We start from the raw sequence: 14,232 nt of genomic DNA, 5'->3' as shown, positions 1-14,232 counted from the left end.
TTAAGATAAATACTGATTTCCCACTGTAATCCAAATGTGAAAATTAGTTGCTAATCACAAAAACAGATTAACATTGTACATACAGCAGAGTACAGGCCCAGTGGCCCATGATGTTGTGCTAAAATTTAACTTACTCCAAGATCAATCTAACTTGTCCCTCTCACATAGCCTACCAAGTAAGAGTTTCTTAAATGTCCCTAATGTATCTGCCTTTACTAAACCCCCCAGCAGTGTGTTCCATTCACTTATCACTCTCTGTATATTTCTAACATCCCTCTATACTTACTTCCAATCACATTAAAATTATGCCCTCTTATATCAGCCATTGCCACCCTGGGGAAAAATCACTGGCTGCCCACTCTATCTATGCCTCTATCAAGTCACCTCTTAGTCCCTTTCATTCCAGACCCTAGTTCGCTCTACCTTTCATTGTAAGATATGTACTATAATCCAGGCAGCATCCTGGTAAATCTCCTTTGCACTATCTCTAAAGCTTCTGCATTCTTTCTATAATGACACACCCAGAACTGAACACAATACTCCAGGTTTGCTCTAACCAGAGTTTTATAGACCTGCAACACCACGTCACAGCTCTTGAGCTCAGTCTCCCAACTAATGACAGCCAATATGCTCAATGACTTTTTAAGCACCCCTTCAACTTGCGTAGCAACCTTGAACGATCTGTGAGCATAGAGTCCCCAAGATCCCTCTGTTCCTCCACACTGCTGAGAATCCTGCCATTAACCTTGTATTCTACTTTCAAGTTCAAGCTTCCAAAGAGTATCACTTCTCATTTCTCTGAATTAAGCTCTATCTGCCACTTCTTGGCCAAACTCTGCATCCTAACAATGATTTTTTTGTAACCTACGACAACTTCTACACTATCCACATCACCACCACCGAATTTACTAACCCACTCTTCCACTTCCTCATCCAAGTCATTTATAAAAATCACAAAGATCAGGGGTCCCACAACAGATACCTACGGAACTCAGTCTATGTTTCAAAATAGGCTTCATCTACTACCACCCTTTACCTTCTGTGAGCAAGCCAATTCTGAAGCCACGCCGCCAAGTGTCCCTGGATCCCATGCCTCCTGCCCTTCTGAGTGAGCATACAATGGGCAACTTTCTTGAGCAGCTTCCTAAAATCCATAAATACCGCATCCACCACGCTACCTTCTTCAGCTGTTTGTTACTTCCTTGAAAAAGTCAATCAGCTTCATGAGGCATGACATGCCCCTCACAAAGCCATGCTGACTATCTCTAATCAGATCATGCTCGTAACCAAATGCTCGTAAATCCTGCCTCCAGGAATCCTCTCCGATAGTTTGCACATCACTGATGTAAGACTCACTGGTCTATAATTCCCTGGATTATTCCTATTACCGTTTTTGAACAAAGGAGTAACATTTGATAACCTCCAATCTTCTGGTTAAACATATATAGATTAAATATAGAATTATATTCTATAACATAAGGAAGACAAAAATATTATTAAAGAATGATATACATGAATGGAGGCCCTGCAGAGAAATATCAGTTGGTTCATTCTTGGGGCACTGGCGTTCATTTCACCCATTTGATCTAAAGCTATCTGAGATATTCCCTTTGTTCTATGAATCCCTCCCCACCTTCTCTGCTATTGTAACTTGCTTTCCCTCTTTCCAAATCTGATGAGGGATCTTTGACATGAAACATTCTCAGTTTCTCGCATTTTACATTTTGGATAGACTGGTCCCAAGCAAGACATTAAGTAGCTAGGCTTGGGAGGTGCTAAGAAGTCTTCACACAGTAGTAACAGTCAAGATTCACAGAGCACAACATGAGCAGGTCAGAAAATCTTAGATTAATGGCATTGATCGGTAACAACATTGTAACAACATTGATCGGTAAGAGAAAGAAAATTGTGATTGAGACACAGGTGATGAAGCACTGGCCCCAATACAAATAGAACTTAATGGGAGGATTTCTGAAACTTGAAATAAAACTAGAAAATGGAATGCAAGATCTTCCTGGGAAGAGGTAAGCTATCCGAGATATGTTTGGGTAGCACATTGAGAGAACTGAAGAGATGTCTAATGACAATAAATTGGAACATGATATCCCCAGAAAAGGGCAAATGAACAATATTAACAAACAATATACTCCTCAAAGACAAAGTGCATACTAAAAGCATATTTTAGAGTTGCTAATTCTCAGTGTGGATATGCTAATCAACAATACAACGGGTATTAATGGTATCATTGTGTCAGCAAAGTAGTAGCATGAGAAATTTTGATTTCAGATGTGCTGATGTGGAGGAAGTGGTAAAACATGAACTTGCAAACAAAGTCAAAAGTGAATCAGAGAATTGTACCAAGTCACAAAGGGAACATCACTCCAAGTTCAGGGACAATGGAAGACAGACCAAGCTGAGGTGTCACCAAGTTCAGTTGACAGTTTTATACTACTCATATACTTCAGTAGCAGACAGTTCAGAAGAAGAGCCTACAATCTGCTTGAACAGTATGTGAGAGCCAGTCCACAGAAGTTTTACAGCAGCTGTGTCACCCCATAAACCCATAACAAGATGAGAAGAAGTTGTGCTGTTTTGATTTGACAAAGATCATAAAAGTAGAGATGTTGAGACAATGCAAGTTTCAGGAAAAACTCAGCCTCCACAAGACTCTCACTGTTTACAGCATTACTGAATGCACTGAATCAAGTGCAGACAGACTTCAATATCTTGTAAGAGGGCTGCTTTAAAAATATATGGAGGCAGTTTCAAAGCTTTGAAAATCCTCTGAAGTATGTTACATGAGGCATGGACTTCATAATGCAGCATTGGAGAGGGTTCAAGGATGAAAAATAGTCATATAGTGTTATAAGCTTTGGAGACAATTCAGCAAGGGATAGTCAGGCAAAGTGATGGCAAAGATGACACAGGAAAGAAGAAAGATCTGGTGTCCAGAGCGAGTTACTGTGGACTCAGTATAGGAGACATTGTGAAATGAAGAAATTTAAGAAGCAACTAAAGGAGGGGTTATTTGGCTGAAATCACCGCATTTAACATCAAATGCAATGTATCATGCTAGCTGAAGTAGTTATTGATGAATATCATTGGAGCCTTGCTAAATGTCATGTACACTCTCAGTATATAAACTTTATACTATTGTCACCAAACAATTGATACTAGCAAGTACAATCATCGCAGTGATATTTGATTCAGCGCTTCCCACTCCCTGGATTACAAATTGATAGTAAATATTAAAAATTTAAATTATAAATCATAAATAGAAAATAGAAAAATGGAAAGTAAGGTAGTGCAAAAAAACCAAGAGGCAGGTCTGGATATTTGGAGGGTATTTGGAGGCCCAGATCCGGGTCGGGTATACAAGTAATACTGAAAGGATGGTGAGCTTAAACACAAAATATAGTCCCACACAAACTGCTGAAGGAACTCTGCAGGTCAGACAGCATCTTTGGAAATGAATAAACAGTCAATATTTTGGGCCAGGACTCTTCTTCAGGACTCTGTGCTCTAAGTCATAAAGTTAATGATTTTAAGGCAACAATTGAACAGCAGGGTATAAGGGTAATTTGAGAAAGTGACCCACTATGATTGTCGTTGGCTGGTGTGATTCAAGTGCAACTTGTGGCAAAGTGTTCAGGGATACGGTGAGTGTAGTTATCCCCTTCTATTTATGAGCCTGATGGTTGAGGGGTAGTAACTGTTCTTGAACCTGGTGGTGCAAATCCTGAGGATCCTGTTCCTTCTACCTGAAGGCAGCAGCAAGGAGAGAGTATGACCTAGGTGGCAGGGATCGCTAATGATGGATGCTGCTTTCCTACAAAAGCATTCCATATAGATGTGCTCAATGGTTGGGAGTACTTTACTCTTGGTGTACAGGGCCAAATCCACTACGATTTTCTGGATAACTAGTTATGCAATTGTAATATTCATTTGTATAATTTGTTCAGTTGTTGACACAGGTTTATTTTTTATTTAAAGTGGAAGCTGTGTAGTGTATAATATATAGGGTATCGATAAGAAACAGTTTATATCTCTCAATATTGCCTTTTATACGTTGTTGAATCCATTCACCATTGTTTTGTTAAGAGCTCCCTTCAGTGAAGGATATTTCTGTTAATGACTTTAACTCTGTTTATTTGTGTATGCAACAACACAAAGAGCCATATATCTCTCAAGCTATCAAAACAAGCACGCTCAGCAGGCACGATACAACAGCGCATGGTGTTGGAAATCTTTAAGTATGCTACTGAGTAGCAAGGATGGGAACTGTAAACTTGGGATCACCTTTCATCAAATTCATGACACTCTGCAGTTATGATCTACCTGGGTGAGGGACAGAATAATAGGACTTATTTACTCATCCCTGAAGCATGAATAACTTTAATGCTGCTATTATTAAGATGCCATGGCAAGTCAACCATATTCAAGTGGATCCACAAATGCAAAATATGATTTTGAATATCCATTTCTACATTCCATCACACAACTGAGCTCATTTTATTTCATAATCTACAAGGCACATTGAATGCTGATGTTTTTCTAACACACAGTTAATGCAACTTGTTTTCAACTAGTGTAAGATTTTAGATAAAATAGCATTATTACATATTTCGTGAGAGTGCTGGGATTCATCTCATTTTCCAACACACCATATGTATTTCAATCATATAAATTCAATTGGCTTTGGACAGAACTCTCAAGTAACTGAATGCAAATAAGCCAGCCATGTACACGAGCTGCTTACTAAATGTACTTTAAATTGCTGGATACTTTATCAGTTGTCAGGAGTGACATGCACACTGGTTGCCCTCAGACGTACTTACTTAATACAGTGCCAATCAAGTGGGTTTTATTGGTGCATCACAACATAATCATCTAAGACCTCAGCACCGGTGGTAAGGACCAAGAAGGTATGGTCAAGGAAGGCAGAGGAGCACTTACAGGACTGCTTTGAGTCAGTGGACCAGACAATATTCAGAGATTCATCTTTGAGTCTGAATGAATATGCCACAGTTGTCAGCAACTTAGTCAAGGCCTGTGTGAATGAGTGTGTGCCTTCGAGAGCATACCAGACATACCCAAACCAAACCATGTAATTGAACGAGGAGATTCGTAGTCTGCTGAGAACTAGATCTGTGTCATTCAAGACCAGTGATCCAGAGCTATACTAGAAGTCAGGGAATGATGTATGGAAGCCCATTTTAAGGGTGAGTAAACAATTCTAATTGAGGTTAGAGGTAGAATTGGATGTATGTCGGCTTTGGCAGAGTTTACAGGACATTACTTCCCACAATGTGAAATCTGACATAAATGGATATGATATTTCACTCCCAAGTGAGCTCAATGCCCTTTATACATGCTTTGAAAGGGAGAACAAAACTACACCTGTGCGAATCCTTACAGCATCCGGTGACCCTGTAATCTCTGTCTCAAATGCTGGCATCAGAATTTCTTTTAAGAAGGTGAACCTTCACAAGGCATCAGGCCCCAAAGGTATACCTGGTAGGGCTCTTAAAATCTACTCCAACTAATGGGCAGGAGCGTTCAAGGACACCTTCAACCTCTCATGACAATTGCCAGTAATATTGAACCTGATTCTGATTCTCAGAGCAAATGAAATTTAATGTCTTGTCTTCAGGAAGGCACTTGTGAAAATACAGTACCACATCAAGACTGCACCGGAGTATTAGATTAGACAAAGGTCAACGCCCTAGAGAGGGACAGGCCAGAATCTTCTCTCTGGGGTTCATTTGTAACCCTCTATATTAACAATTTAGATGATAATGTGGTAAACTGAATCAGCAAATTTGTGGATGACAACGAGATTGGGGGTATAATGTTCAGAGAAGAAAGCTATTAAAGTTTGCAAAGTGACCTGGACCAGATGAGAAAATTAGCTGAAAAATGGCAGATGCAATTCAATGCAGATAAGTGTGAGATGCACTTTGGGAGGACAAACCAGGGTAAAATTACACAGAAAACAACAGAGCACTGAGGCATGCAGTAGAACAAAGGGACCTGGGAATACAGATCCATAATTCCTTGAAAGTGGCATCAAGGTGGGAAGGGTTTTAAAGAGAGCATTGGCACACTGGCCTTCATAAATTACAGGATTGAGTACAGAAGTTGAGATGCTAAGAGAATGGTGAGGCCAAATTCTGGTCACCTACCTACAGGAGTACAGAAGAATGTGGGAAGATCTTATAAAGCTATACAAAATTATGCAGGGTATAGATAGGATGAATGCTTGCAGACTTTTGCCTCTTAGGTTGAATGAGAATAGAACTAGAGGTCATAGATTTAGGACAAAAGGGAAATCTGAGGGTGAACCTCTTCACTCAGAGGGTGCTGCAACTGTGGAACAAGCTGCCAGCGGAAATGGTAGATGTGAATTCAATTTTAACATTTAAGATACGTTTTGATAACCACATGGATGAGTGGATGGAATGGAAGGTATGGAAGGCTATCGTCTGAGTGCAGGGAGATGGGACTAAGTAAATGTTTGGGTCAGCATGGACTAGATAGCCAAAAAGCCAGTTTCTGTACTGTAGCACTCTGTGACTCTATATGAAAAGATAAGCTATTTGAAGCTGACTTCGTCATTAGTCAACTACACATGGCAAGAGTCAAAAGGAAGATCACATCTTCTGAGAAACTAGACAAGGAAAAACGGATATTCATGTTGCTGATTGATATTGATTCTAGAACAATACTTGGATTTAACGTTGAGTTCTACAACTTCAGGTAACTTGATTTCTGTCTATTTAAGTCACCCATCTGCCATATTGGCACAACCTGTTTGATTTTCTCCTTTTTCCTCACTGGGAGTGGATGGCATACCAAGCTCAACTCACTAGACGTATCTTCCTGCTCTACGTTTCATTATACAAATGGTCTTTTCTTTATGTGCCTTTGTATTCTCCCACTTTTTCTGTTTTCTTTTAGTTTGAGATTCATTTGTATTCTCTTCCCACAAATGTAACCTTGTTGGGTATTTCAGGCAATTTCTCTTTTTATTGCAGATCTGATAATGAGTAGCAAGAATATAGTTTGAACTTCATCCTTCTCCATAACTCAATATCTGGAGAATTAAAAGAAATGTTTTCCACAGCTCATGCTCTGAAAAACAATGGTTTTACTGACTTCTCATAGATTATAATACGTTTGTAAATCAAATGAAATTGTTGCTATTCCTTCTCCTCTCCATTTACTGTTTAATTTATACACAGGATTTTTGAACTTTGTCTTATTAACCTATTCTTTCTTAGCTCTTTGTTTCTTCCATCCTTGAGGCAATACTTCCTTCAAACTCAAAGAACTAATTGTTCTTCTCCACTTGCCCCATATCTTGCAACAACTTTAGGTTCCACCAAAAAAAAAGACGGACAACAAAGCATCATGGCATATCATGACTTTTTCCCGTTAATATTACAAAGAACTTAGAAGGGTATTTGTATGACATTTGAGGATTATGCAGGTAGTTCCCAAAACAATTTAACTTCTTACACAATTGAAAATAACTTGCAGCTGTAGATTACGTAACTACAGTACAATTAAGCATCCTGCAAGGCCACTTGTAATATAAAAAAGTGGTTATGACTTCTCTTTGGTTTCCCTGGTCTCTGCCCCAAATACAGAGTAATGTGAATGGTCATTTTTAATCATCTTAGGCATTTTGCCAATCTCCTAGATAATTGCTAAGGAAATTACAGCTGAATACATCTGAGATATTAAGATAATGCCCAGAACAGAGCAGTTAATGCTGCTCTTATAGTCCAGAAATCCGAGTTTAATCCTGATATTAGGTGATGTTTCTGTAATATAGCCCATGTACCCTATGACCATGCACATTAGATATTCCCTGAGAGCTCCATTTTCTTACCACATTCTCATTACTAAGTTAATTGGCAACTGTAAATTACCCTTAATATTGGTGGGTAGCAGGAGAATCAGGTGGGTGAAGATTGTTGTGGGTGTGAGATGAAAATTGGGATTAACATAGGACACATGTTATTGGGTGCATGATAGTATATGTGGGTTTGGTATAATATTCTCTGTTACAATGATTATTATGACTGACGCCTTTGAGATTGTTATTTCCTGCTATATACGTAGCTTTATTAAACTGTGCAGTTTCTGATCCAGTTCTCAGCAAATCTGGCCAAAGGCTGAAACAGCCACCACCTGTATAGAGGCACAAATTCAGCAGTCTGCTCACCATGTTTCTAGGAATAAGATATTATAGAAATGGAAATTTCAAATGCGTACATTCAGTATGGAATCCTTTCGACATCCTACTGTGGATGCTGGTGGATTTGTACAGATACCATGTCCTGTCCACTGCCCTGCCCCTGAACCTCAAAAGCACAAAGGAGCCATAGTGAATCCTTGCATCACTATTGGGCCTCCAACTTCTGAATGTGCTGAATTCAATCCTCAGTCTTCAGATTATGACCTTTGGTATTGACCCAAAGACTTGCTGATCATGGTTTAGCATCGAACTTCAAATTCACATGGACTTCCAATCCTGGGACACACCAACCTGGGGGCTTTTCCTGGCCTGGGCTCTTTATTCATAGCCTTTCGGCTGCTGTCCCCAAATTGAATGCAGGATTCTATTCCACCAAGGAAGTCCCCAGGTCGACGAGGCCCTCCGGTTGGTGAGTACTGAGATCGGAGCTTCATGCAGTCGAAGTCCACAGGCCGTAAAGGAACTTGTTTTGCTGTTGTTGTCAGTTGTGTTGTTCTGCTGAAAATGGTGGGCATGCTATGTTGGTGACAGAATGTGTAATAACACTTGCAGGCTGTCCCTAGTACATCATTAGTTTGTGTTAGTTGTTAACACAAATGAGGCATTTCACTGTACCTGTGTTTCGACATACATGTGATAAGTAAATGAATATGAATCTGAATCACTTTTCTCAAGGTAATAAAGCAGTTTTGCATCTGTGCTTCATCTAACTGTGATTTTTCTCCAAAATGTGAAAAACAGTACTTGATTCCTTTTGCTTAATGCCAATCATAAATAATCATAATTAAAATATTTATTGCAAATATCCCTTAACAATTATCATTGTTTTCCCCATGAATTTTCTTCTTCTTTTAACCCAAAATAAATGTCATTTAAATACAGTCCTACCTCTTTTGATTTGTTTCAGACATGTGGCAGGTACACAACAGCAGCTGTTCATAATTATTCAGTTTGAATTATTGCATATTTATAATTCTGCTTATTTATAATTACTGGCAAATATAAGGGACCTGTTTTCCACAGGTTGTAGAGATGTGCTTAAATCAGACCATCAGACAATTAGGCATAGGAGCTCAATTAGGCCAATTGGCTTTTCAAGCTTGCTCTGCCATTCTATTATGGCTGATTTACTTTCCCTCTCAATCCAATTCTCCAGCCTTCTCTCCATAACCTTTGATGCCCTTACACATCATGAACCTATCAACATCTGCTTTAAATACGCCAACGACCTGGCCTCTGGAGATTCCCCACTCTTTGGCTAAAAAAGTTCTTCTTCATTTCTGTTCTAAAGGGAAGTCTCTATTCTGAAGCTGTGCCCCCTAGTCCTAGATTCTCTCACTATTGGAAACATCCTTTTCATGTCCACTCGGTGTAGGTCTTTTAATGTTGGTACCTTATAATAAGATCTTCCCTAATTCTTCTAAACTCCAGCAAGCACAAGTCCAGAGCAATCAAACCTTCCTCATATGTTAATCCTTTCATTTTGAGGATCATTTTCATTAACCTCCTATGGACTCTCTCTAATGCCAGCTGATCCATTCTTAGATATGGGGTCCAAAACCCCAAATCTTTCATAAAGATATATAATTTGTTGCTGTAACATAAGTAGGTTCATTATGTATTCAGGCAGATTATAAAACCAAAGAACCATCCTAATCAAAAAAATTACTCCATGTTGTCAACAGGAAATAATGTTTGAGCTTAAACAAAGCACACACCACATATCAATAGTCCATGTACTAATTTAAATATGATGCAATTAGGACAATAATGGGGGGTTATCATTGCTTAAAATTAGTAGCACATGATTTAACTACCTAAAGAATTTTATTTCAATTTTACATGTCTTCTTTGATACTAGGTTTTTGGCAAGTGTGTATTCAGCCTAATATACAAACACTGGATATTGTTGTTCAGATTCATACTTTCTACTGCCAATGTAATTTATATTCCCAGTATGCAATCACAGGGTAAAATGTAAAACAGATATCTTTTAAGCACTTATTGACTCTCAAGAAAGAAAATGACGTTGGCTTTTTCGCTGTTAATGTTTGTTGTCGTGTGAGCAAGGTCAGCGGAGAGAAGTACTGCTGGTCATGAAGCAGCCTCTTTATTCAACAAAATGAGACACAGCAGGCATCACATTGAGACCCCTTCCACAGCATGAGCTCTCCTCGAACCAATGCTACACAACATATTATATGCTAAAGATCAGAGGACAATTCCTTATTTACAATGCATCTGCAACACTTCCTTTGAACTACACACAAGCTTCACTCCCCCCGTTTCGCACCCAGACCACAGATAACTAAATGTATTTCAAAGCAGCATTGGCTGGTCTTCCCATTAAGTGCGATTCACAGCTTTTAGGAACCCATTGTTCAGAGCTGCATTTTAAATTTAATCTACAGTATATATTCAGATTTGAAGTTTGGTGTCTGAGGTTATTTGCTATATGTGCTAACCTCAAAAACACCCTAACAATGTTTACATAGTCAAATGGAGAGCCTCCAGTGGACTGTCCCTATTCACACTCTGAACTAATAGTCTATATTCAACATTCCAATGGGCAGTTAAAGGAGCTGAACCCCTGCTGTCAATTCGTTTTCAGGAAGACAATCTGCTGTGCACAATTAGAAACCAAGGATAAACAGCAACAGAGCAAATGCATTCTACACATACAATGTCAGTTTGTTGCCCCCATTCAAAGGCAAAAAAAAAAGCCTTTCTTAGTTGCAATGAGGGAAAAAACATTGAAAAGACAGTGGGTCTTTAGTCTTTAGTAACTCTCATAAGTGAGTTCAAAGATTAGAGGTTGAAGCCCTACTACATGACTGCAATGTGTAATCACGAGAGACATTTTAATACAATTCTGTATCCAGACTTGTCATCCATCAGTTGAGACATTGTCAAATCTATCCATTCCTGCTATCTGCAGATGACCAGTGGACTTTCAGATATTATTTATATTTTAATTAACAGTTGAAGTAATTTATTTCCTTGCTATTTGTAGGTTGTTGCTACATGCAAATTATCTAGCTGGCTCCCAAAAAAAGCAACCAGACCATCAGTTCACAACTACTTGATCATGAAACATTTTAGGAAGTCCTGAGATCATTAAAAAAGATATATACTGTAAATACAAGTTATTTTGTTTCAAACTTTAACAAGAAGTTTTTTTTATAAATCTTGTTAATGGATATATTTTATAACTTTAATGAGAACATTTTACTGCACAGAATCTTTCAGAGTGGTTGTTTGTGTGACTTGATAGCACGCTGTCTTCACGGTGGTAACCTTAAATGACAGAGCCTATGACAGAAACTGTCATGACTCCGAGTGACAATTTCAGGTCATTAATTCTGAGCTGACATTTCCCCCACAGATCTTAAATCTGGGGAAGATAAAATGACAGACATAATTGTGTATAGGCAATTTTGCAGCATCAGTCCAACCAATTACATCTCCATGTTTTAAAATCAGGTCACTCCTACTTAAAAATGCTGGGATTATATAGGAATTACCAGCACAAAAAAAGTCAGGAGCAGACTGGGTGTCAAATCACACATAACTTAATATAATAGGTCAATCATTTTGTGCACAAAATAGATTTAACTTGCACAAAATATATATACTCTCCAAATCAATTAAACATTACTTCAGTCTCAATTACTAATCATGTCACATTAAAACTGCACTTTTCTCCCAGCAGTCTTTGCCCTTGAGACCAGATTCAATGGGATTTCCTACAAGACCTGTTTGCAATAAGTAACCACCATGAAGGATTGTGGGAGCTGCAAAAACTTCAAAAGCTCTGTGATATGGAGTGCCCAATCACAATTTTTGCAAAGATTTCCAAGTATTAACTTCAATGAATTAAAAGTTATTGACCAAAATGCACAATTTTCCAATATGCATTTCAGGTATACATCAGGAATGTTGAAGCAGAAGATTCTGGTCTGTGGAGTCCATTTTTATGTATCCAAAAGCAATTCCATTTTACAATCTGTACTTTATGATTATGTGCAAATTGACTAGCTAAATAATTTCTCTTCATACAGTTATAAGTGTAATAAAGACAGAGCATGAAGAGCAGATAATTCTATCAATCATCATATTTATTCTTGAACTCAATTTACCTGTAGTTTATATATCAAAATAATCTTAAATAAATTTCCATAAAAGCCCAGTTTTGAAATTTTCAATTGACTTAAATTCAGCCACTTCCTGGAAGAGAACATCATGAATTTTCAATGCACTCCTTTGCATGAGATCTTGATATATCTTGATATTATCATTGAACTCAAGAGATTCTGCAGATGCTACGAATCTTGAAGTTGGGTGGAGGTGGGAATAAACAGTCAATGTTTCAGGCTGAGGCCCTTCATCATGACTGAAAAGGAAACGGGAAGAAAGCAGAATAAAAAGGTGGGGGAAGGGGATGAAGTACTAGTTGGCAGGTGATGGGGGAGACCAGGTGAGGAGGAAGATAGGTGAGTGAGAAGGGGAATGAAAAAGATTTGAGAGGATAGGTGGAAGAGGTAAAGGGCTGAAACAGAAGAAATTTGATGAGACAGATCAATGGACCTTGAGGAAAGGGAAGGAGAAGAGGAACCAGAGGGAGATGATGGGCTGGTGAGGGGAAGAGGTTAGAGAGTGATCAGAATAGGGAATGGAAAAAGAGAGAATGAGGAAGAGAGGAGAAATTATCGGAAGTTAGAGAAATCAACATTCAAGCCATCAGGTTGGAGGCTACTGAATGGAATATAAAGTGTTGCTCCTCCAGCTTAAGTTGGCCTCATCATGACAGTAGAGGAGGCCATGGATATGCATGTCAGACGGGGAATGAGAAGCTGAATTAAACTGCATAGTGACTGGGAGACCCTGCGTAGGTGCTTGGCAAAGCAGTCTCCCAACTTGTGTCGGGTTTCACAGAGGTAGAGGGAGGCACACCAGAAGCACCAGATATGATAGATGATGCCTGAAAGACTCGCAGATGAAGTGTTACCTATTGATTCTGGTCTCCTCTACTACCATGATGAGGCCAATCTCATATATCCTCACATTTCCCCACACTATATTTCATCTGCTAATTTTTGCCAATGTACAACTGGTTTCCCAACTCAGCTAAGGTATCATCATCAAACCTTACTGCAATACATTTGGTTCCTTCTGCTGCCAGTCATTCACACAACAAATCGCTGAGGCCCCAGTGCTGATAGGTGGTTCCACTGAGGAATCATTAGCATCTGACATCCTCCGAAAACAATGAAAAGCAGAGCAGCATTGGTTTAGGTTCTATACATTGTCATGTGGGATCTCAATGTAACACAAGATTCTGAATGTGCAGCTGATATGGGAATATCAATTCCAGGCAATTTATCTTATTACCTCCCTTTTGACAAGTCATGTGCGATTTCCCATGACCTCGCAATATATTGGGTCTGACACTGTCTCCATGGAGATGCCTTTGTCATTTAGTACGGTTAGGGAATTATCTGATGGGTGAATATTCATATAAATAATTGTGCAGTTATTATTTGTTTGCAAAGCATATCATGGGTAAACTTACATAAGTAATGTGTTTATTTGCATTAAAACAGCAATATCAATCTTGGGACTGTGATTGAAGTCAGCGGAGAGACACTGAAGCTGATGATGTAGAAGTCTTTATTCATCTGGAGGTCCAATCGGTAGAGTCTCACAAACTCAAAAGTACATCACATTTTTATACCCTTAATATCAAAGGTAATAGTAGGTGATTCAGTACTATTTCAACAGTTACAATGACATCATTTACTTCAATATTTTAGAGTCATAGAGTCAAAGAAATGTATAGCACCGAAAATTCCTTTTGGCCCACCTAATCCATGCCAAAACTATTTAAACTGCTTACTTCCATCAACCTGCACAGGAACCATACCCCTCCATACCCCTACCATCCATGTACTTATCCAAACTTCCCT

Source organism: Mobula hypostoma, chromosome 6 (assembly GCF_963921235.1).
Source record: "Mobula hypostoma chromosome 6, sMobHyp1.1, whole genome shotgun sequence".
Classification (NCBI taxonomy): domain Eukaryota; kingdom Metazoa; phylum Chordata; class Chondrichthyes; order Myliobatiformes; family Myliobatidae; genus Mobula; species Mobula hypostoma.
Note: the sequence above shows the minus strand (reverse complement) of the source record.